General features: G+C 42.9%; 1 pseudogene; it reads left to right on the forward strand.

The window, feature by feature from the left end:
- Positions 1 to 21,034: 21,034 nt before the first annotated feature.
- Positions 21,035 to 21,874, forward strand: LOC104654916 (annotated as a pseudogene).
- Positions 21,875 to 23,986: the final 2,112 nt, after the last annotated feature.

A 23,986-nucleotide genomic window follows, 5' to 3' on the forward strand; every position in this document is an offset into this window, starting at 1 on the left:
AAAAAAATTAAGAAAACTATTCCATTTACAATAGCATCAAAAAGAATAAAATACTTAGAAATTAATTATCCAAGAAGTTGAAAGACTTGGACAATGAAAACTACAAAACATTTCTGAAAATAATTGAAGAAGACATAAATAAAAAGACATCCTATGTTCATGAATCTGGAGACTTAATATTATAAGATGTCAACACTATCCAAAGAGATCAACAGATTGGATGCAATTCCTATCACAATCCCAAGGACTTTTTTGCATAAATAAAAATCTCATATGGAATCTCAAAGGATCCTGGATAACCAAGACAATCCTGAAATGGAAGAACAAAGCTGGAAGACTCACAGTTCCTGATTTCAAAACTGACTACAAAGCTACAGTAATCAAAACAGTGTAGTTGTACTGGCAAAAAGATAGATATATGTACAACTATATGTGTATATGTACATAAAATATGTACAACTATGGTATTTCCATAAATTTTATAATAATTTAATTTTTTTGAAAGATAGATATAGACCAATGGTATAGAATTGCAAATCTAAAAATAAATCCTTGTATATATGTTTAAATAATTTTTTTACAAAGGTACCAAGATCATTCAATGGGGAAAAGACAGTCTTTTCAACAAATAGTTCTGGGAAAACTAAATATTCACACACAAAAGAATGAAGTTGGATCCTTATTTAATACCATATACAAAATTAACTCAAACTGGATTTATGACCTAAAGGTAATACCTAAAATTATAAAATTCTTAGAAGAAAACATAGGACAAAACTTCACAACATTGCATTTGGCAATAATTTCTTGGATATGACACCAGAAACAAAAGCAACCAAAGAAAATATAGACAAATTGGATTTCATGAAAATTAAAATATTTTGCACAGCAAATGACACTATCAACAGAGTAAAAAAGGCAACTTACAGAATGGGAGAGCTTTTTGCAAATTATATATCTTATAAGGGATTAATATTCAGAACATATAGAGAATCTCTAAAACTCAGCAAAATGAGCAAACAAAGCAATTCAAAAAGGGGCAAAGGACTTGAATAGACATTTAGACATTTTTCTAAAGAAGATATACAAATGGCAGATATGTAGATTAAAAGATGTTCAATATCACTAATCTTTAGGGAAATGCAAATCAAAACCACAATGAGGTACCACCTGACACCCATTAGGATGGTGTTTGAGATAGAAAAGACCAAACTTTTCTTCCTAATCTCACACTCAATGCAGCACAAAATGCTCCTGACACCATACTGGGTTGTTTCCCACCCACCCCCATCCCCACATACATCAATTCTCCAGCAGACACCAACTGATTGACCTATAATTCAATTCAATTATGATACTGGCCAGGTGTCATGGCTCATGTCTGTAATCCCAGTACTTTGGGAGGCTGAGGTGGGTGGATCACCTGAGGTCAGAAGTTCGAGACCAGCCTGGCCAACATGGTGAAATTCCATCTCTACTAAAAATACAAAAATGAGCCAGGTGTGGTGGCAGCTGCCTGCAATCCCAGCTACTCAGGAGGCTGAGGCAAAAGAATTGCTTGAACTCAGAAGGCGGAGGCTGCCGTGAGCTGAGTTCACACCATTGCACTCCAGCCTAGGTAACAGAGACTGCATCTAAAAAAAAAAAAAAAAAAAAAAAAATTCTGGTACTGTCTACCTGGAGTTACAGTCAGATCAGACAGGCTAAGGGCTCAGCCCCACAAGACTGCTCCCCAGCTTCAGATGCCAGTCAAAAGTCTAGGCCTCTGGAACTTCTGATGTACTGGCTATAAACTAGGGATTTCCCTGATCCCCTCCTTGGGTTTGATTATTTGCAAGAGCAGCTCACAGAACTCAAGAAAGTGCTTTACTTACATGTACTAGTTTATTATGAAGGATGTTATGAAGTACACAGGTGAACAGCCAGATGGAAGAGATGCATAGGACAAGGCTTGTGGGAAGGGGCATGGAGCTTCCATGTCCTCTCTTAACATGCCACCTTCCAGGCACTCATACGTGTTAGCAATCCAGAAGCTCTCAGAACCGCATAGTTCAGGAATTTTTATGGAGGCTTCATCACATAGGCATGATAGGCATGATCAACTATTGACTTAATCTCCAGCCCTCTCCTCTTCCAAAAGTATGGGGATGGGACTGAAAGTTCCAAGCTTCTAATCATATCTTGATCTTTCTGGTGACCAGTCCTCACCCAGAAGTCTATCAAGTCACCTCATTGGAACAAAAAATGCTCCTACCCCTAGGGAATTCCAAGTAATTTAGGAACTCTGTGTCAGACACTCATCACTCTGGAAATTCCAGAAGTCTAAGGAGATTTGTGTCAGGAACTGGGTCAAAGACAGAATATCAGAACAAAAGATTCTTCTAGCACCCCTATCAGCAAGGGTATTAGGAGCTCTGTCTCATGAACTGGGGCAGAGATCTCTTTCTTACTTCTTAATGGTTTTATTTATTATTATTTCACAGATGGCTACTATTAAAAAAAACACAGAAAATAGCAAGTGTTGGTGAGGATGTGGATAAACTGTAACCCTCATACATTGTTGGCGAGGATGTAAAATGGTATAGCTGCTGGATAAAACAGTATGGTGGTTCCTCAGAAAATTAGAAATAGAATTACTATATGATCTGCATTTCTATTTCTGGATATATATACTCAAACAATTGAAAGCAGAGTCTTGAAGAAATGTTTGAACACCTGTGTTCACAGCAGTATTATTCACAATAGCCAAAACGTGGAAGCAACCCACGCGTTCATCGAAGAACGAATGGGTTAACGAAATGCGGTCTATGCACGCAATGAAATATTATTCTGCCTTCTCATTCTACTTGCTTCTCCTGTTCCTAACCTCTAAAGGTAGAGTGTCACCGCTTAGTCCTGCGGTCTCTTCTCTGATTATACTTACTCCCTAGATAATGTCCTCTAGTGCCATGACTTTAAAAACAATAGCGGTGGCTCACGCCTGTAATTTCAGTAGTTTGGGAGGCTGAGGCAGGCAGATCACCTGAGGTCAGGAGTTCAAGACCAGTCTGGCCAACATGGTGAAACTCCATCTATACTAAAAATACAAAAATTAGCCAGGCATGGTGGCCGGCACCTGTAATCCCAGCTACTCGAGAGGCTGAGGCAGGAGAATCGCATGAACCCAGGAGGCGGAGGTTGCAGTGAGCCAAGATCATGCCACTGCACTCCAGTCTGGGTGACAGAATGAGGCTCCTTCTTAAAAAAAAAGAATACAACCAAATATCCTTATGATGACCTTTAAGGCCATTAACTCCTTAACTACATCCACACTCCCAGCCTTACGCCTCTGGTTGCATTCCTCACCCCACCACCCCTCATTCACTGAGCTCTAGCACACTGGCCTCTTGCTTCTATGAGGCCACCAGGTCAACTCCCACCTCAAGACATCTGCTGTTCCTTCTACCTGAACTGCTCTTCCTCCAAGTATTTGCATGGCTTTCACCCTCACTTCATTCTGATCTCTGTTCAAAGGTCACCTCCTTAGAGCCTTCCCCAAGCAATATATAGTCATCTCTCAGGATCCGTGGGGAATTGGTTCTAGGATCTCCTCTGATACCAAAGTCCAAGGAGCTGAAGTCACTTATATAAAATGGCATACTATTTGCATGTAACCTATGCACATCCTCCCATATGCTTTAAATCATTTCTAGATTTCTTATAATACCTAATATAATGTAAATCCTGTGTAAATAGCTGCTATACTATATTGTTTGGGGAATAATGACATGAAAAATAAAAGTCCATACATATTCAGTACAGACACAACCACCCTCTTTTTTTCCCCAAATATTTTCCATCCCCAGTTGGTTGAATCTGCTGACAGAGAACCTGCAGATATGGAGGGCCAGCTGTATATGCTCCTATCACTCTTTATCCTCTTTACCATTTAGTTTTCCACCTAACATTATATTATATATCCATTTGTTTATTACCTGCTTTGGAAGTGACATAAAGAACTTTGTCTTGTTTAATACCATATTCCTGACAACTAAAACAATTCAGAGCAGAAGCACACGACCAAGAGTTGTTGGAATAAATGATCGAATGGATGGGTCTTAGATAAAGGTGGAAGGTGGCTCTCCTTTTGAACACTCCACGGTAAGGGGATGTTACTCTCCCATTCCCCACCTGTAGTTTCTCCTATGCTTAGTGCTGGCCTAAACCATGCTGTGTCCCTTTAATATCCAAAAGATTCATTCTTAGGGTGGGACCAACAAAATGGGTATAACCATGTATTGACTCCTCCTTTAGGAGCCAGCACAGAGGAGCTGTCTGTCGCCCTGCAAAAGCACTGACCTGCCTGAGTGAGTCTGTTGCCTTATCTGATAGCGAGATTGTGGACGCTGCTAGTTGATCCCCCAATTCTTCCTATTTGTCTTTGGCAAGCCCAACTTTACTGACACCATCTTCTGCTCAATTCCAAAACCATTGTCAGGCTCTGCAACTCTGCTCTGCCCCAGGGTCTTGGGTGCCTGAATATCTAATTCATGGCCTCAAAAAACCTAACAAGAAGTATAAACTTATCTGTAGACCTCAAGACAGCATCTGGTTAACCACCCTCTGAAAACAGAAAGAGGATGATTCCACCGGGCGCGGTGGCTCAAGCCTGTAATCCCAGCACTTTGGGAGGCCGAGACGGGCGGATCACGAGGTCAGGAGATTGAGGCCATCCTGGCGAACACGGTGAAACCCCGTCTCCACTAAAAAATACAAAAAACTAGCCGGGCGAGATGGCGGGCGCCTGTAGTCCCAGCCACTCGGGAGGCTGAGGCAGGAGTATGGCGTGAACCCGGGAGGCGGAGCTTGCAGTGAGCTGTGATCTGGCCACTGCACTCCAGCCTGGGCGACAGAGCGAGACTCCGTCTCAAAAAAAAAAAGAAAGAAAGAAAGAAAGAAAGAGGATGATTCCAAACCCCTTGCTGTGGCCTTGGAAGCCCTACAGAGTCTGTTCCTACCTATCTCTCCAAACTCATCTCAGGCCCCTCTCCTCTTTGCTTACAAAGTTCTAGCCAAAACGGTCTTCTTTCCATTTCTCAAATACCCCAAGCTTATTCCCACTTCATGGTGATGCAAGGCAGACAAGTCCCAAAATTGGGGATTAGGCCAGGAGAGTTTTGGCTTTGCCAGGAAACAATTCAAGGGCGAGTTAGTGGTGGTAGCAACTTTTACTGAAGTGGCCGTGTACAGCTGCAGCAGCAGCAGTAGTATTGCTCCTTGAGGAGCAGGGCTACACCATAGGCAAAGTGCTCACAGTGGGAGCTCAGTGGCAGTTCTGGAGTAATTGTTATACCGACTTTTAATTATATGCAAATTAAGGGGATTATTATGCAGAATTTTCTAGAAAAAAAGGTTGTCAGGTCATTGCCATGGAAAGGGCAGTAACTGGCCAGGCGTGGTGGCTCACACCTGTAATCCCAGCACTTTGGGAGGCTGAGGCGGGCAGATCACAAGGTCAGGAGTTCAAGACCAGCCTGACCAATATGGTGAAACTCCATCTCTACTAAAAATACAAAAATTAGCCGGGCATGGTGGCGTGTGCCTGTAGTACCAGCTACTCAGGATGGTGAGGCAGGAGAATCATTTGAACCTGGGAGGAGGAGGTTGCAGTGAACCAAGATCGCACCACTGCACTCCAGCCTGGGCAACAGAGACTCCGTCTCGAAAAAAAAAAGAAAAGAAAGAGCGGTAACTTCGGGTGTTGTCATGGCAACGGTAAACTGACATGGCACACTAGTGGGAGTGCCTTGTAGAGAGGAGATTTGGCCTCTTCCCTGTTTTAGCTATTTCTCTATCGGGTTCGAGGTCCAAGTCCCGCCTCTGGAGATGAGTTTCACCTCCTACCTCAATGACATTTACAGTTGCCTCACCTTCTTCCTAAGACATTCTGTACCCAAATCTTTGCATGACTGGCTCATTCTTGTCATTAGTTTTTCAGCTCAAATGTGAGTCCCAGCCGGGCGCGGTGGCTCAAGCCTGTAATCCCAGCACTTTGGGAGGCCGAGACGGGCGGATCACGAGGTCGGGAGATCGAAACCATCCTGGCTAACACGGTGAAACCCCGTCTCTACTAAAAATACAAAAAACTAGCCAGGCGAGGTGGCGGGCGCCTGTAGTCCCAGCTACTTGGGAGGCTGAGGCAGGAGAATGGCGTAAACCCGGGAGGCGGAGCTTGCAGTGAGCTGAGATCCGGCCACTGCACTCCAGCCTGGGCGACAGAGCCAGACTACTCCGTCTCAAAAAAAACAAAAAAACAAAAAAACAAAAAACAAAAAAAAACAAATGTGAGTCCCTCGGAGATGCCTTCCCAAAGATCATCAGTCTACAATACAAGGCAGTATTGTTTTTTTTTTTTTTTTGAGACGGAGTCTCGCTCTGTCGCCCGGGCTGGAGTGCAGTGGCCGGATCTTGGCTCACTGCAAGCTCCGCCTCCCGGGTTCACGCCATTCTCCTGCCTCAGCCTCCCAGTAGTATTGTTTTTTATTTTCTTCAGAGCGATGGCTACTCTTGTCCATTTTTGTTTACTTGATTATTGTCAAACTTTTCTCTCTAAAACAGGACTAACCAATAGAATTTTCTGCAATGATGAAAGTATTTTTATATTTGAGCTGTCCAATACAGAAGCCACTAGTTACCAGGTGACTCCTATGCACTTGAAATGTGGCTAGTATGAATGAGCAAATGCATTTTTAATTCAATTTAATTTAATTTTAACTGATTTAAATTTAAATTTAAATAGCCACATGTGGCCAGTGGCTACTGTACTGGGCAACACAGTTCTAGTATGTAAGCTTTGAGAGAGCAAGGATTCAATCTTACGCTCTGCCATATCTCCAGAATCTAGAATAATTAAATACTTCTAACCAAGATATTATTTGGAGTATGGAGTCTTGTCAGTGTCTAACGTTTGGGTCAGATGTGGCCAGCAATGAGTCATTCATTGATTTCGCTTTTGTCTTAGGAACATCAAGGTGAAAGTCAAGGAGATCCCTTTTCTTCAAAATGTTGTTGAAAAAGATAGTGTAACAACATTGTAGAAAAAATTTTAAAAATAAGTAACCTCCTACAATTCTTCCAGCAAACATTGCAACTATTTTAATTTTTTGCATACTGTCTTCCAGATTTTGTTCACATGCAGATGTGTTTTCAATATTTTGCAGACACAAGGACACCATCAAAACTTTGTCCTTGGGGGCCGAGCACGGTGGCTCATGCCTGTAATCCCAGCACTTTGGGAGGCCAAGGCAGGCGGATCATTTGAGGCCAGGAGTTTAGACCAGCCTGGCCAACATGGTGAAACTCCATCTCTACTAAAAATACAAAAATTAGCTGGGCGTGGTGGCGCATGCCTGTAATCTCAGCTACTCTGAGGCAGGAGAATCGCTTGAACTCAGGAGGTTGAGGTTGCAGTGAGCCAAGATTGTGCCATTGCACTCCAGTCTGCATGACAGAGACTCCATCTCAAAAACCCAAAGCAAAAACAAAAACCTTTGTCCTTGGAGAACATTTCCAATGCCCAGCCAGGTCTCAGCTCAGAAAGAGCCTGACAATTGCAGTCATTTCCTGTGGCTCACCCAGTGAAAAGATCTTACCACCTCACAGCCACTTGGAGAGCCCTATGCATTGAAGACACTGGCTTGGCCCTGGGTACACAGCAATTGATGATCATTTGTGAAGGACAGATATTGAAGAAGGCAGGGGCTTGCTGGCTTATTCATTCATCCAACAACTACTCTTCTCTGCTATTGAATCTCATAAATATTTTCCTTATTTCTATAGGCTCTACTATTTTCCTTTTTTATGACTGAGTAGCAGACACACCAAAATCTATTAAACTTATTCTGTATTAGATCATAGAGCATTTAACTTATGCCCATTATTGGATCCTGCAGAATTCTGTAATTAACTATTCCTGCATGGAGTTTTTTTACTTTTGTTGTATTATTTCCTTATAGTGTAGTGGTTGGCTATGAGTACAGGTTCTGGAAAGAGATGATCTGATTTTTAACACTATCCATGGTAGTTTGGGCAAATTTCTTCACTTCTCCATATCTCAGTATTTCATTTATCAAGAAGGGTCACTAATAACACCTTCCTCATAGGATTGTTGTGAGAATTGAAATTAATAAATTACATATAAAGTGTTTGGCTCTGAGTTAGTACTCAACGTAGAATAACACAAGAATACTCCTCTTGATCCAGGAGTAATTTCAAGGATATTAATATTTTCAAGACTGTTTCTAGATTGTGCTAATGGTTGTACAACTCTGAAAATATATTTAAAATCATTGAACTATACAGTCAATAAAAGCCTGTTGCTAGTTATGGCTATGTTGTTTTCCCAAATGGTATTCCTATTGTCATTCCTATTCTCACCTCAATTTTGTCACAATCTCATCAGAAATGGGGGCTACTATTTTAAATACAGTTTTCTTTATTTGAGAAAGGTCAAATAGAATCCTAAATGTGCTTTCTCTTGCATTTTTTACCTTATTACTAGCAAGGAATGCATGTATTGTTTACTCTTTGCTTCCTATGGAATATTTGCTTCCTCTTGACCTAACTCTGCCCATTTTACTTCTGTGGCTGAAGTTCTTTTTCTTGAATAATCTATTTCTTAGTATGTCTAATTTACTAGTAATAGTGAGTTGGTCTCTAATAAGGAAAGCTTCGAAAAAGCTAACTGTTTTCTCCTTAAAGGGCTCCTCAATATTCTACTAGACCTATGTTCTCATTAGCCAAGGGCCTTCTCCAAGCATAGTCTTTCCATCGTAATGTACCTGCAGCATTTTCCCCAGGGCCTGCCCTCTAAAGACTTGATAAGAAAAAGCTTTGAACACATGCTCCTTTCTTCTTGCTCTTCCTATCTACTGATTGGGCTTGGAATTCTGTCTAGACAAACAGTGTCCTCTACTCTTCAGGAAAATGCAAGGCTTCTCAACCATCTTTGAGGGGCCTGCTTCAGATGACAATTTCACAACATGTTCACAGGGCAAACTTGGATTGAGAAGACCCCCAATTTAGAGACAATAAATCTCCAATTGGAAAGGAAACATCACTACTTTCCCTAGTACAGTAATGTTAATTGAAATATACAGAATGTTATAACTCTTGCAGTTCCATTTAAGTGAACTAGGGATGACAGCAATAGAGTCTGACAAGCTGGCCAAACAGGGACTTCCTAGCCCAGGGTCTGAGCTCTGTCAGTGTGTCCAAAGAGGATTAGGCTCAAAGAGTAGATTCATAATAACCAAACTCACGGGAGTTTGAAGTCTATACCTTCATAAAGGAGTTCTGAAAGTTCTGTTTGTGACAGACATGCCCTGAGAGATGAGGAAAGGAGTGCAGGTGTTAGTCTGTTTATGTGGGAAAGGACTGGAAACTCTCTAAGGGGACAGAGTGTTCTTCGCTGGGTGCATATTGCTTGTTCAGATGATACCCTGAGACCACAGATGACTCCTTGGTTTTCTCCTTCTGAATATACAACAGAAGATGTTAACCCAGGATAGTCTGTGGTTCAGGAGTGGCCACTAGAAGCACTTCCAGGCACTTCCATCCTGAGGGAGAACACTGCTAGGAGAAGGATAGGCAGTTAGGGAGAATGAGGCTGTTGGTGTCATTGCTTACTCCTTTGTCTGTCGGCACCCAAAAATTAGCATCCTTCCCCCTCTTAAAATAGCCTCATGTTAGGAGGGCTCCATTCAATTGTTTCTTGTGGGTAGATTTGAAAGAACTGAAATTTCTTCTATCCTTAATTCTCTTGTCACACTCAGGAACAAAATATGCCAGTGTATTAATAAATACGCTCTTTGATGAGAATGTTTTCTCTTCTGAGAAGCAAAACAAAATGCTAGCAGTTCAGGCCTGAAAAGCACTAAGATCCTGAAGCTCAGCTTTATTGCATTTTGGCGAGCAACACTAGGCCATCAGAAAAAAAGAGAATCTATTCAACAAACTCTTATTTCTAAGTAAAATAAAAAATGCACACAAGATTATTTCACCATAACAATTATCTAAATGTGTAGACTTTACTCAAAGTAATTGAACTATACAGGCCTCAGCAATTCCTGATTGCTTGCTGGCTGCCCCACAGTTATTTTTATGCCAGTTACCAGAATTTGATGACTTAGTAAGAGTTAAATGGCATTTTGTAATAAACAGATAAGCTAAATTACAATGATCAATAGCTTTTTGTAAAATTATATGATTATAGTCATCAGAGAAAAAAAATCCACAGGTAAGAAAGAATTGGATAAGTGCATTAAATGTTTAATCAGGCTATGCAAAAATAACACAACAGAACACTTTTAGAGAATGTAGCTGTTCTCAAATATGCCTTCTATTTGGGAGTCATACGTTTCTTTTTTTTTTTTTTTTTTTTCGAGACAGAGTTTCGCTGTTGTCACCCAGGCTAGGGTGCAATGGTGCGATCTCGGCTCACTGCAACCTCCGCCTCCTGGGTTCAAGAAATTCCCTGCCTCCCAAGTAGCTGGGATTACAGGCACCCACCACCACACCCAGCTAATTATCCTTAAAAACTGCTCAGGGAGACAGAATTGAGTAATAATAAAACTCTGTTCTCTCGCACAGCAGGCTCTGCTTGAATTACTCTTTCTGTATTGCAATTCCCCATCTTGATGAATTGGTTGGCTCTGTCTAGACAGTGGGCAAAGTGAACTCCTTGGGCTGTTACACAACTGGGATTGGAGATGAACAGGAGAGTATTGTACGCAGAAGGAGGAGGCCCTATGGGAGGAGTAAGTGTGGAATCTACCTGTCATGTTGGTGCTCTTAACACTGTGGATCAGATCAAAGCCACCAGAAAGCTATATATTTGTTAGTAGCCATACCTACCAGCGAGAAAAGACCAGTAATTATTACCAACATTTATTGAGCACTTACTATGAACCATGAACTTTCTTAGAGGTTATGGAAATTAACTAATTTAATTAGTTAATTAAATTCAACCACCTTATGAAGTGAGCTCAATCATCCTGAATTTTCTTTTTTTTTTTTTTTTTTTTTTTTTGAGACAGAGTCTCGCTCTGCCGCTCAGGCTGGAGTGCAGTGGCCAGATCTCAGCTCACTGCAAGCTCCGCCTCCTGGGTTCCCGCCATTCTCCTGCCTCAGCCTCCCAAGTAGCTGGGACTACAAGCGCCCGCCACCTCGCCCGGCTAGTTTTTTGTATTTTTAGTAGAGACGGGGTTTCACTGTGTTAGCCAGGATGGTCTCGATCTCCTGACCTCATGATCCGCCCGTCTCGGCCTCCCAAAGTGCTGGGATTACAGGCTTGAGCCACCGCGCCCGGCCAATCATCCTGAATTTTCAATGTAGAAACCAAGACATGAAGTTAAGCACAAAGTTAGACAACTAGTAAGAAACAGAATTTGAAGCTAGTAATTCTGACTACAGAGCCAAAGAACCTAACCTGACTGCTACATATAGCCTGCAAGGTCTTAGGAGACTTTAGGAGCTCATGAGGCACAATGGCATCTCGGGGTCAGACACAGTTCTGAGGAATCAACTTTTGCAAAGGATTTTACTGGCCTCAGCCTGCACATACTAAACCATTCCACCCCAGTCCAGTGCCCCTAGTCCATCACAATCAAGTGCCATACATCAGTAGCTTATAAGCAGTAGTGGGTGGAGGATATTTTTGACTAAGAGAGCTGGGAAGAGGAAGATATTTTGTCCAATATTTGTTTTGGAACAAACATTCCAAGCAAATACATGTTGCTTGGAATGCAACATGTAGCATCTTCTCATAAGCCTTGGTAATGCTCTCAGATGGACACTCAAAAATATCTGATACCAGCTAGATACAGTGGCTCATGCCTGTAATCCTAGCACTTTAGGAGGCTGAGGTGGGTGGATTACTTGAGCCCAGGAGTTCGAGACCAGCTTGGGCAACATAGTGAGACCCTGTCTCTAATTTTATTTTTGTTTTTTAAAAAATATTTATTAAAAAAATAAAATAAAATAAAGACATAAAAAAGAACACTCGATACCACATATAACAAGGCTATTCCTTCCCCAATATTTAGCGATATACCAAGAGAAAATACATTCTGAGAACCTTTTCCAACCATTCTCCATACTGCAAAGGAGATTGTACAAGATTACTGAAAGAAAAACAAAGAAACATAGAAACAAAAAGAAGATAAATCAGGTAAAGATGTCCAAGGACTTCAGACTTCTGTACCCAAAGCTGGGTGTCTGGTTTTCTCAATGACTATAATGTCCCATCTTCATTTCTACTTTATTTTTTGTGTTCTTGCTATAAGTGACTTCAAATACCTTTGATTTTATGAATTAGAACACCAATCTATTTAATAAGTCATAAATTATTGACATAAAAATCTTTACTTATGAGAAATGAGTGCAGCATAAAGAGACCAAGAGTAGGAGCCAGATTATCTTATAACATTTTTTTTTTTTTTTTTGAGACAGAGTCTCACTCTGTCGCCCAGGCTGGAGTGCAGGGGCGTGATCTCGACTCACTGCAAACTCCATCTGCCAGGTTCAAGCGATTCTCCTGCCTTAGGAGAATCCCCCGTAGCTGGGATTACAGGCACGTGACACCATACCTGGCTAATTTTTGTATTTTTACTAGATTACTAGACACGAGGGTTTCACCATGTTGGCCAGGCTGGTCTCAAACCCCTCACCTCAAGTGATCCACCCTCCTTGGTCTCCCAAAGTGCTGGGATTACAGACATGAGCCACCAAGCCTGGCTTTTTTTTGGGGGAGAGCAGGGGGACAGGGCTTTGCCATGTTGCCCAGGTTGGTCTCGAACTCCTAGACTCACACGATCTGTCTGCCTAGGCCTCTCAAAGTGCTGGGATTACAGCCATACCCCCAGTTTTTTAAATAAAAAAGTCTAGGTCAGGTGAGGTGACTCATGCCTATAATCCCAGCACTTTGGAAGGCTGAGGCAGGTGGATCACCTGAGGTCAGGAGTTCGAGACCAGCCTGGCCACCGTGGTGAAGCCCAGTCTCTACTAAAAATACAAAAATTAGCTGGGTGTGGTGGCAGGCACCTGTAATTCCAGCTACTTGGGAAGCTGAGACAGGAGAATCACTTGAACACGGGAGGCAGAAGTTGCAGTGAGCTGAGATTGAATCACTGCACTCTAGCCTTGGTGACAGAGTGAGACTCAGTCTCAAAAATATACAGCAACAACAACAACAACAAATGGGGTTAGGGAGTGATGGAATAAATTATTTTTATCAATTCTTTTTTTTCTTTTTTTTTTTTTTTGAGACAGAGTATGGCTCTGTCACCTAGGCTGGAGTGCAGTGGCCTGATCTCGACTCACTGCAACCTCCACCTCCCGGGTTCAGGCAATTCTCCTGCTTCAGCCTCTGCAGCAGCTGAGATTATAAGCTTATAAGCATGCCACCATGCTCAGCTAATCGACCCTCAGCCTGACACACGTGAAAAGTCTGTGCTGAGGAGGACTAGTATAAGAGGAAAGAAGGCCTCTTGGTAGTTGAGATAGAGAAAAGCATCTGTCTCCTGCCCGTTCCTGGGCAATGGAACATCTCGGTGTAAAACCCGATTGTATGTTCTATTTACTAAGATGGGAGAAAACCGCCTTAGGGCGAAAGGTGGGACTTGCTAGCCCAATGCTGCTCTTTATGCACTAAAAAGGTTTATGGAGATGTTTGCATATGCATATCAAGGCACAGCACTTTTCCTTAAACTTATGTCACAGAGATCTTTATTCATATGTCTCACTGCTGACCTTCTCCCTATGATGATCCTATTATCTTGCCACTTCCCTTTTTCTCAGATGGTAAAGATAATGATCAATAAATACTGAGGGAACTCAGAGACCGGTGCCGGCGTGGGTCCTCTGTATGCTGAGCGCTGCTCCCCTGGGCCCACTTTTTCTTTCTCAAGTCTCTTGTTCCACCTAACGAGAAACGCCCACAGGTGTGGAAAGTATTTCTTTTCTCAAGTCTCTTGTTCAAAACAGAGAAAGTATTTCTTTTCTCAAGTCTCTGGTTCCACCTAACGAGAAACGCCCACAGGTAGGGAGGGGCAGGCCACCCCTTCAAGGTGGAGTAGGCCGGGCTAAGTGACTCAGGCCTGTAATCCCAGCACTTTCGGAGGCCGAGGCAGGCGGATCACGAGGTCAGGAGATCAAGACCATCCTGGCTAACATGGTGAAACCCATCTCTACTAAAAATACAAAAACTTAGCCGGGCGTGGTGGCGGGTGCCTGTTGTCCCAGCCACTCGGGAGGCTGAAGCAGGAGAATGGTGTGAACCCGGGAGGCGGAGCTGGCAGTGAGCTGAGATGGCGCCACTTCACTCCAGCAGGGGTGACAGAGCGAGACTCCGTCTCAAAAAAAAAAAAAAGAAAGAAAGAAAATTTATGATTTCTTAATGTATAAATTTAAGTTGATGTTTGTGGATCATACTATGAAATGAAAAGTAAATAAGGCTGCCTTTTTAGCCAATTTTTAAGTTATTATGGTTTAAGGATTAAGAATTATTTTATCTTGGCCTGGCGTGATGGCTCACGCCTGTAATCCAGCACTTTGGGAGGCCGAGGCGGGCAGATCATGAGGTCAGGAGATCAAGACCATCTTGGCTAACATAGTGAAACCCATCTCTACTAAAAATACAAAAAATTAGCTGGGCATGGTGGCAGGTGCCTGTAGACCCAGCTACTCAGGAGGCTGAGGCAGGAGAATGGTGTGAACCTGGGAGGCGGAGGTTGCAGTGAGCCGAGATTGTGCCATTGCACTCCAGCCTGGGTGACAGAGCGAGACTCAGTCTCAAAAAAAAAAAAAGAATTATTTTATCTTGTGTGATGGGTTTGTTCACTGCTAAATACGAGCTGCCCAACCCATGGAAACAATTTGGAGTTTTCCAAATGCTTATGAGCAAAGCTAAACTATTGCTTTTCTATAATGTGTGTGCTTGTGTATGTATGTTTATGTGTGTTGTGGGGATGTTTTCTGTGTCTGCGTTATTTGGAAAATTTGGGGGCAACATCAAAACTGAATAGAGACTGATTTCATTAATTCCACTATCTTAATGCAGTATGTTTCCCAAAATGCAATGGAGAGGCTGAGGGCGGTGGCTCACGGCTGTAATCCCAGCACTTTGGGAGATGAGGCGGGCAGAGCATTTGAGGCCAGAAGTTCAAGACCAGCCTGGCCAACATGGTGAAACCCTTTCTCTACCAAAAATACAAAAATTAACGGGTGTGGTGGCACACACCTGTAATCCCAACTACTTGGGGGGCTGAGGCAGGAGAATCACTTGAATGCAGGAAGCAGAGGTTGCAGTGAGCCAAGATCGCACCACTGTGACAGGGTGAGACTGTGTCTCAAAAAAAGAAAAAAAAAAGTAACGGAGAGAAGCTGGGGTAAATGGGTTGACCCAGTGCTTGCCAGAAATATAATTTTACCTTTGAATCCTGAATATAGAAGCAATGAGATTCTGGAAACCCAGTTACACTTTAACTGGCTATGCAATTTATACCCTGGAGACTAGCAACGCAGTTTGAGAGAATAATCTGTGAATTTTCAAAAAGTCTTGTCTAGGATTAAGAGTGTATTATTGGCCGAGCGCAGTGGCTCACACCTGTAATCCCAGCACTTTAGGAGGCCAAAATGGGCAGATCATCTGTGGTCAGAAGTTTGAGACCAGCCTGGCCAATGTGGTGAAATCTTGCCTCTACTAAAAATACAAAAATTAGCCAGGTGTGGTTGCTGTATGCCTGTAATCCCAGCTACTCGGGAGGCTGAGACAGGAGAATCGCTTGAACCTGGGAAGTGGGGGTTGCAGTGAGCTGAGATCTTACCACTGCATTCCAGCCTGGGTGACAGAGCAAGACTCCGTCTCATTAAAAAAAAAAGAAAAAAGAAAAAGAAAGAAAGAAAGAAAGAATGTGCTATTAGGTATAATTTACAATACGTAATTTAGATTTTTAATAAATACTTGGTTTTAAAATGTCTTTTGGAAATTTGGCATAGATATTGAATAGTGAATGCCAATATGTTTTTAAAGACTTTGGAAAGAATCAAGTGTATTCATTCAACTTATTCAATAAATATTTTTTGACAGCTACAATATCCCAAGAACTGGGATAGGTCAGTGAGCAAAATGGATGAGGACCCTTGTGATGCTTAGGGAAGACAGACAACAGCAATAGACATGCTAAATAATCAAAGTAAACAATAGATTCTAAGGCAATAATAGGGAATTTAAAAAAAGAAATAGAACAGGACAAGAAGGAGTGCTAGTGACTATAGGAGTGTTGTAATTTGTTTTTTTGTTTTTTTTTTTTTTTTTTGAGACTAAGTCTCTCTCTTGTTCCCCAGGCTGGAGTGCAATGGCGTGATCTCAGCTCACTGCAACCTCTGCCTCCCGGATTCAAGTGATTCTCCTGCGTCAGCCTCCCGAGTAGCTGGGATTACAGGTGTCTGCCACCATGCCCAGCTAATTTTTGGATTTTTTAGTAGAGATGGGGTTTCACAACGTTGGCCAGGCTGGTCTTGAACTCCTGACCTCAGGTGATCCGCCCACCTCGGCCTCCCAAAGTGCTGGGATTACAGGCATGAGCCATTGTGCCCGGCCAGGAGTGTTATAATTTTAAATAGGATGGTCAAGGTAGGTCTCATTGAGAAGGGACATTTGTTCAAAGACTTGAAAAAAGATGGGGGATTCAGCCATGTGATCACTGGGGGAAGAGGCTCTTAAGCAAGAGGAATAACACATGCAAAGGCTCCAAGCTCACCAGGCTCCAGTGAGCCTGGTGTATCTGAGAAACAGCGACTAGGCCAGTGTGCCTGAAGGAGAGTGAGCAATAAGGAGAGTGGAGGGGATGACAATAGAGGCAGCCAGAGCCAGAGTAGGTAGAGCTTTATAGGCCATTGTAAGGACCTTGCTTTTTCTTTAGATCAAGATGTCTCAGTCTCAGCACTATTGATGTTTTGGGATAGATAATCCTTTTTTGTAGATGATTGCCTAGCTGAAAACATTGTAAAATGTTAAGAAGCATCCTTGGGGCTGGGCCTAGTGGCTCATGCCTGTAATCCCAGCACTTTGGGAGGCTGAGATAGGTGAATCATCTGAAGTCAGGAGCTCGAGATCAGCCTGGCCAACATGGTGAAACCCCGTCTCTAATAAAAACACAAAAATTAGCCAGACATGGTGGCACACACCTGTAATCCCAGCTACTCAGGTGGCTGAGGCATGAGAATTGCTCAAGCCTGGGAGGTGGAGGTTGCAGTGAGCAAAAATCGCACCACTGCACTCCAGCATGGGTGACAAGAGCAAGACTCTGACTCAAGAAAAAAAAAAAAAAAAAAAATGAATCATACTTGGCCTCTTCCTACTTGATGCTAGTAGTCCCCTGCCAGTGTGACAGCCAAAAATGTCTCCAGACATTGTTAAATGTCCCCTAGAGAAAAATCCTCCTCTCCTCTGACCCTTGTCACGAACAACTAGCCTACATAATATCAAAAGTCTTTGGAGAATTGTTAGTAAAGGAGTGACATCTGACATGCTTTAAAACAACTTTATTAATATGTAATTATGTACCATAAAATTCACCTACAGTGTAAAATCTATGGGTTTTAGTATACATATTTAGGCAGCCACCACCAGAATCTATTTTAGAATGCTGTAATCACCCCCAAAAGAATCTTGTACCCATTATCAATCAGTCACTCCTCATTTCCATTCTTTTGAATGTGGCTATCCAATTGTCCCAGCACCTTTTGTTGAAAAGATTATCTTTCTGATTGAATTGTTTTGGCACCCTTGTCAAAAATGAATAGGTCATAGTAGGAGAATTTATTTTTGAACTCTCATTCCTATTCCATTGATCTATATGTCATCCCTACACTACCACCGCACTGTTTTGATTATTGTAGCTTTGTAGTAGATTTTGAAATCGGGAAGTGAGAGTCCCAAAATTTGCTCTTCTTTTTCAGTATTGTTTTGGCTATTCTAGTTCTCTTACATTTGCATATGAATTTTAGAATCAGCTCATCAATTTCTGCAAAAAAATCCAGCTAGGATTTTTATAGGGATTGCATTGAATCTGTAGATCAGTTTCGGGAATATGTCCATTTTAATAATAAGTTTTCTGATCCATGAACATAGGAGGCCTTTCCATTTGTTTAGATCTGCTTTAATTTCTTTTCTTTTTTTTTTTTTTGTTTGTTTGTTTAGATGGAGTCTCACGCCCAGGCTGGAGTGCAGTGGCCGTATCTCAGCTCACTGCAAGCTCCGCCTCCTGGGTTTATGCCATCCTCCTGCCTCAGCCTCCCGAGTAGCTGGGACTACAGGCGCCCGCCAAATTGCCCGGCTAGTTTTTTGTATTTTTTAGTAGAGACGGGGTTTCACTGTGTTAGCCAGGATGGTCTCGATCTCCTGACCTCGTGATCCGCCCGCCTCGGCCTCCCAAAGTGCTGGGATTACAGGCTTGAGCCACTGCGCCCAGCCAGATCTGCTTTAATTTCTTTCAATGGTATTCTATAGTTTCCATTGTACAAATCTTGCTCTTCTTTTGTTAAATTTATTCCTGAATACATTATTTCTTGATGTTATTGTACAAGGAATTGTTTTCTTCATTTGGAGAAAACAGCCTGTTGCATGGCAAGAGTAATGCCATTTTCAAGCCAAACCTACATAATGACCCATATTTGACTCCTGCATACCAAGGCAGTCCCACAGAAACAATGCCTGTAGCATAGATAACCCCTCACGAAGATGCTTATCTAACTTCCCCAGTGGTCATGAGTTTTGCAAGAGTGTCTCAGACATGACTAACTGCACGTTTTACCAAAAAAAAAAAAAAAAAAAAAAAAAAAAAAAAAACCCACAAAACTTGCTACATAAAGGGTATTTTCTGGAGGACAGGTGCAAGTGTCTACTGTCTTGTAGCTGCCCGAGACCAGGCTCTGTTCTACCCATCCTCACTTTCTTCCCCTGACGCATTCCCCAATGGGAAGCTTTTTTTTTTTTTTTTTTGAGACGGAGTCTCGCTCTGTCGCCCAGGCTGGAGTACAGTGGCGCGATCTCAGCTCACTGCAAGCTCCGCCTCCCGGGTTCACGCCATTCTCCTGCCTCAGCCTTCTGCGTAGCTGGGACTACAGGCGCCCGCCACCGTGCCCGGCATATTTTGTACTTTTAGTAGAGACGGGGTTTCACCGTGTTAGCCAGGATGGTCTCGATCTCCTGACCTCGTGATCTGCCCGTCTCGGCCTCCCAAAGTGCTGGGATTACAGGCGTGAGCCACCGCGCCCGGCCTTCCAATGGGAAGCTTTTAAAAAAATAACTCTATTAAAAGACGTTTTTCCTCTCTTGTGCTTACCTTCATATTTCTAAATAACATACTATGCCACCATTCCTTGATTTGTCTATTTTTGGATTAAGCTAACACAATCCTCCTCTTCTCTCAATACAGTTATAGGACTGACTGTTTTAGGTCCTCTCTCTCTTTCTTTTTTTTTTTTTGAGATAGAGTCTTGCCTTGTAGCCCAGGCTGGAGGGCAGTGGCTTGATCTCTGCTCACTGCAAGCTCCGCCTCCTGGGGTTTCAAGCGATTTTCCTGTCTCGGCCTCCCTAGTAGCTGGGACTACAGGTCCTCGCCACCACGCCCGGCCAATTTTTTGTATTTTTAATAGAGACGGGTTTTCACCGTGTTAGCCAGGATGGTCTCGATGTTCTGACCTCGTGATCCGCCCGCCTTGGCCTCGCAAAGTGCTGAGATTACAGGCATGAGCCACCGCGCCTGGCTTTTTTTTTTTTTTTTTTTTTTTTTTTTTTTTTTTTTTTTGAGATAGAGTCTCGCTCTGTCCCCCAGGCTGGAGTGCAGTGGCCTGAGCTGTGCAGTGGCCTGAGCTGGAGTGCAGTGCCCTGAGCTGGAGTGCAGTGGCCTGATCTTGGCTCACTGCAACCTCCACCTCCCGGGATCAAGCGATTCTCTTGCCTCAGCCTCCTGAGTAGCTGGGATTACAGGCGTATACCACCACGCCCGGCTAATTTTTGTATTTTTAGTAGAGACGGGGTTTCACCATGTTGGCAAGGCTGGTATCGAACTCCTGATCTCGTGCTCCGTCCACTTCGGCCTCCCAAAGTGCTGGAATTACAGGCGTGAGCCACCGCCCCCGGCCCGACTCCTCGTTTTTTTTTTTAAATGCAGATATCAGAGACTTTCCCTTCCCTTTCAGCATTCTTCCCCAGGCTCACCCTCCAACTTCTATCATGTGTAGTTTCACTTTTAAACAATCAGGATGGAAAACATTTACATTCAGTCTTTTGTGCTTTGTCTGTAAGTTGATTCCAAGTTGAAATCAGCAGGGACTACTTCCATTGACTATGTAATTATGCAGAGCAAAGCCAAGCCATAAATTACAATTTTTTTTTTTTTTTTTTCGCTCTGTCGCCTGGGCTGGAGTGCAGTGGCCGGATCTCGGCTCACTGCAAGCTCCACCTCCCGGGTTCACGCCATTCTCCTGCCTCAGCCTCCCGAGTAGCTGGGACTACAGGCGCCCGCCACCTCGCCCGGCTAGTTTTTGTATTTTTAGTAGAGACGGGGTTTCACCGTGTTAGCCAGGATGGTCTCGATCTCCTGACCTCGTGATCCGCCCGTCTCGGCCTCCCAAAGTGCTGGGATTACAGGCTTGAGCCACCGCGCCCGGCCCATAAATTATAATTTATATAAATTAATTTATTTCCTTTCTTGTTTAGGGTTTTATTGGCTTTTTAAAATTATTATCAAAGCTGTTATGACAAAATATGAGCAAAGGAAGCCATTTTTCCCCTACCGACATGAAATAAAGTAGGTTTTTTTTTGTTTTACAAGATCACTTAACCAATGTCAATGGATGTAAAAATTCAAAGGAGGATGAATAAATTCTAATTTTATTTTTGTATTTATTTATAAAAATAAATAAGAATAAATATAACATTTTATATTTATTATAAAAATAAATATAAATTTAAGATATTTGATAACTTATGGGACGTCTCAATTTGTGCTTTAAAAAGAGCGCACGGCGAGCAGCGGCGGCGGCGCAGAGAGGCGCAGCAGAGATTTTCCTAGTTTCAGATTCCAGGTGCCGGATGGTGAACTACTCCCTGCAGCGATCCTCAAAAGCCAGGGCTTTGCCCGAGAGAAGAAAGGGGATCAAAGCCAGCGTCACCGTCCACGCCAGCCGCACCAGGCCGCTCGCTCCTCAGCCTGCACAGCCGCAGCGGCCGCAGCAGCGAGAGTTCCAGGGTCTCCCTCCGCTGCTGTAGTAACCGGGGTCCGGGGTCTCGGTGGTGCTCCTGACGCCCCTCGCGCACCCCTGAAGATTCCGGGTGGGCGAGGAAATCGTCAAAGGGATCACAATCTTTCAGCTAACTTACTCTACTCCTATGATCGGCTGAACGTAACAGAGATTCTAACGTCCAACGACAAGACGAGGATTCTCAACTGGTCCATTCTAGGCTAACAGATGCCAAACGCATTAACTGGCGAGCCGTGCTGAGCTGCCGCAGACTCTGCATCGAGATCCCTGGCGGTGCGCTGTCGCAGGGGAGCGAGGACAGCTTTGCAGTTCTCCAGCAGTTAGCTGAGCAGCAGCTGAGCGCCGACCATGTCTTCATTTGCTTCCACAAGAACCACGAAGACACAGCCACCTTGCTCCGGACCTTCAGCTTTTGGGACTTTGAAATTGTGCGACCGGGGCATCCCCCCTTGTCCCCAAGAGACCCGTCGCTTTCTTCATGGCCTACACGTTGGCGAGGAGGAGTAGCGGCCGCGGCGGGGCTGGGCATCGAGTTCCTGGGGCTGCCCCGGCGTCTGCCGGGTGAGTGGAAACGGTAGACTCGTTCATCTCACCTGGGTCTGTCCACATGTTGTAACTGTGCAAATGAATGCTAAAAAGAAAAAAAAAAAATCAGCCGAGCATGGTGGCGCATGCCTGTAATTCCTTCCAGCTACTTGGGAGGCTGAGGCAGGAGAATTTCTTGAACCCAGGAGGCGGAGGTTGCGGCGAACCAAGATCGTGCCATTGCACTCCAGACTGGGCAACAAGAGTGAAACTCCGTCTCAAAAAAAAAAAAAAAAAAAAAAAAAAAACGAAAAGAAAAAAAACAGAAAAAAAAGAAATGAAAATTGAGGCATGATATGTTGGAAGATATAAGTGCCATTAACGAAATAGAGCAGAATAAGAGGGATCAGGAATGTTGGAGAGGGAGGATTGTAATGTTAAATAAATTAAGATTTTGATGTAGAATTTTAATTTTATTTAGAATTATTATTTGTATTACAGTAAGATAAAAATAATGAGATTGGAGTTAAATTGAATCTATGACTCTGAAAAGTCTCATTCAGTCAATGAAATGGTTAAATGTTTGCTTTGTTTTTGGCCCTGCTGACACACTATGGTCACTGAAGATGATACTTTGCAGCCCTGGTGCCTAAATCCTCCATGAAAAACCTTTGTGAAAAGAGCGGCCTGTGCCAAATCTCCAGGCAGATAAATGCCTGATACATTTTGTTACTGATGGGAAGGAGGAATTTTGGAGGGATTTCAAGTATAATGTTGGGGGAGGCAAACTGGGTGGTTGCAGGAGTCAAACAGGAAGGTTTGAGAAGAAAGTTTTCATGCCCGGTCACTGCACTCCAGCCCTGGCGACAGAGTGAGACTCTGCCTCAAAAAAAAAAAAAAAAAAAAAAAAAAAAAAAGTTTTGAATAATTTCACACTTACAAAAGATTTGCAAGATTGTACAGAGAATCCTGAAGAATCTCCACCAGAGCATTTTATCATATTTGCCTCCTTATCTCTTTATTTCTCTCTCTCTCTCTCTCTGTGTATATACACGAATTTACACCTTGTAATTTTAGCATCCATTAATGATTCTTGCCTGGATTATTACTATAATGGCCACCAAATAGAGACTTTCCATTGTCCATTGTTTCTTCTACATTTATTATTTGAATTCTATAGTATCCTTTCCTTTCCCGTATCTTTTTTTTTTTTTTTTTTTTTTTTTTTGAGACTAAGTCTTGCTCTGTCGCCTAGGCTGCAGTGCAGTGGTGAAATCTCGGCTCACTACAACGCCATACAGGTTCAAGAGATTCTCATGCCTCAGTCTCCTGAGTAGCTGGGACTACAGGTGCATGCTGCCACACCCAGCTAATTTTTGTAGTTTTAGTAGAGATGGGAGTTCACCATGTTGGCCAGGCTGGTCTTGAACTCCTGACCTTAAATGATCTGCCTGCCTTGGCCTCCCGAAGTGCTGTGATTACAGGTATGAGCCACTGGGCCCAGCCTCCTGTATCCTTTTTAATTAATTTTTTATTTATATTAGTGTGGCTTTAAGGATTCTCAATTTATTCAATAAGTTATAATTCTTTATAATCATAATTGACGTTGATGACTAGATTGTCCCTGATTTGGCCAGTGGGAGCCTCTTTACACTGGCTCCTGTGTTCTTTTGACATTTCCCATTTGTATTAGTTTGCTGTGGCTGCTGTAACAGTGTATCACAAACTTGGTGGCTTAAAACAGCTGCAGTTCTCATGGTTCTGAAGTCCAGACGTCCAAAATCAATTTCACTGGGCCAAAATCAAGATGTTAGCAGGGCCAGTTTCCTCTGGGCTCTAGAGGAGAATTCATTCCTTGCCTCTCCCAGCTTCCAGCTGGCACTTGGCTTGTGGGTGCACCACTCCAGCCTCTGCCTCCTGCCTTCTCCTTTTGCATAATCTCTCTCTGCCTCTCTCTTACCAGGATACTTGTGTTTGCATTTAGAGTCCACTTGAATAATCCAAGACAATCTCCCCATCTCAAGTTCCTTGATCATATCTGCAAAGATCTTTTTTCCATATATGATAATATTTACAGATTCCAGAGATTAGAGCTTCAGGGTCCATTACTCAGCTTACTACATCCTCATTCTTTGAATACTTCCTTTCTTCC

The sequence above is a fragment of the Rhinopithecus roxellana genome, chromosome 12 (genome assembly GCF_007565055.1).
Source record: "Rhinopithecus roxellana isolate Shanxi Qingling chromosome 12, ASM756505v1, whole genome shotgun sequence".
Lineage (NCBI taxonomy): Eukaryota > Metazoa > Chordata > Mammalia > Primates > Cercopithecidae > Rhinopithecus > Rhinopithecus roxellana.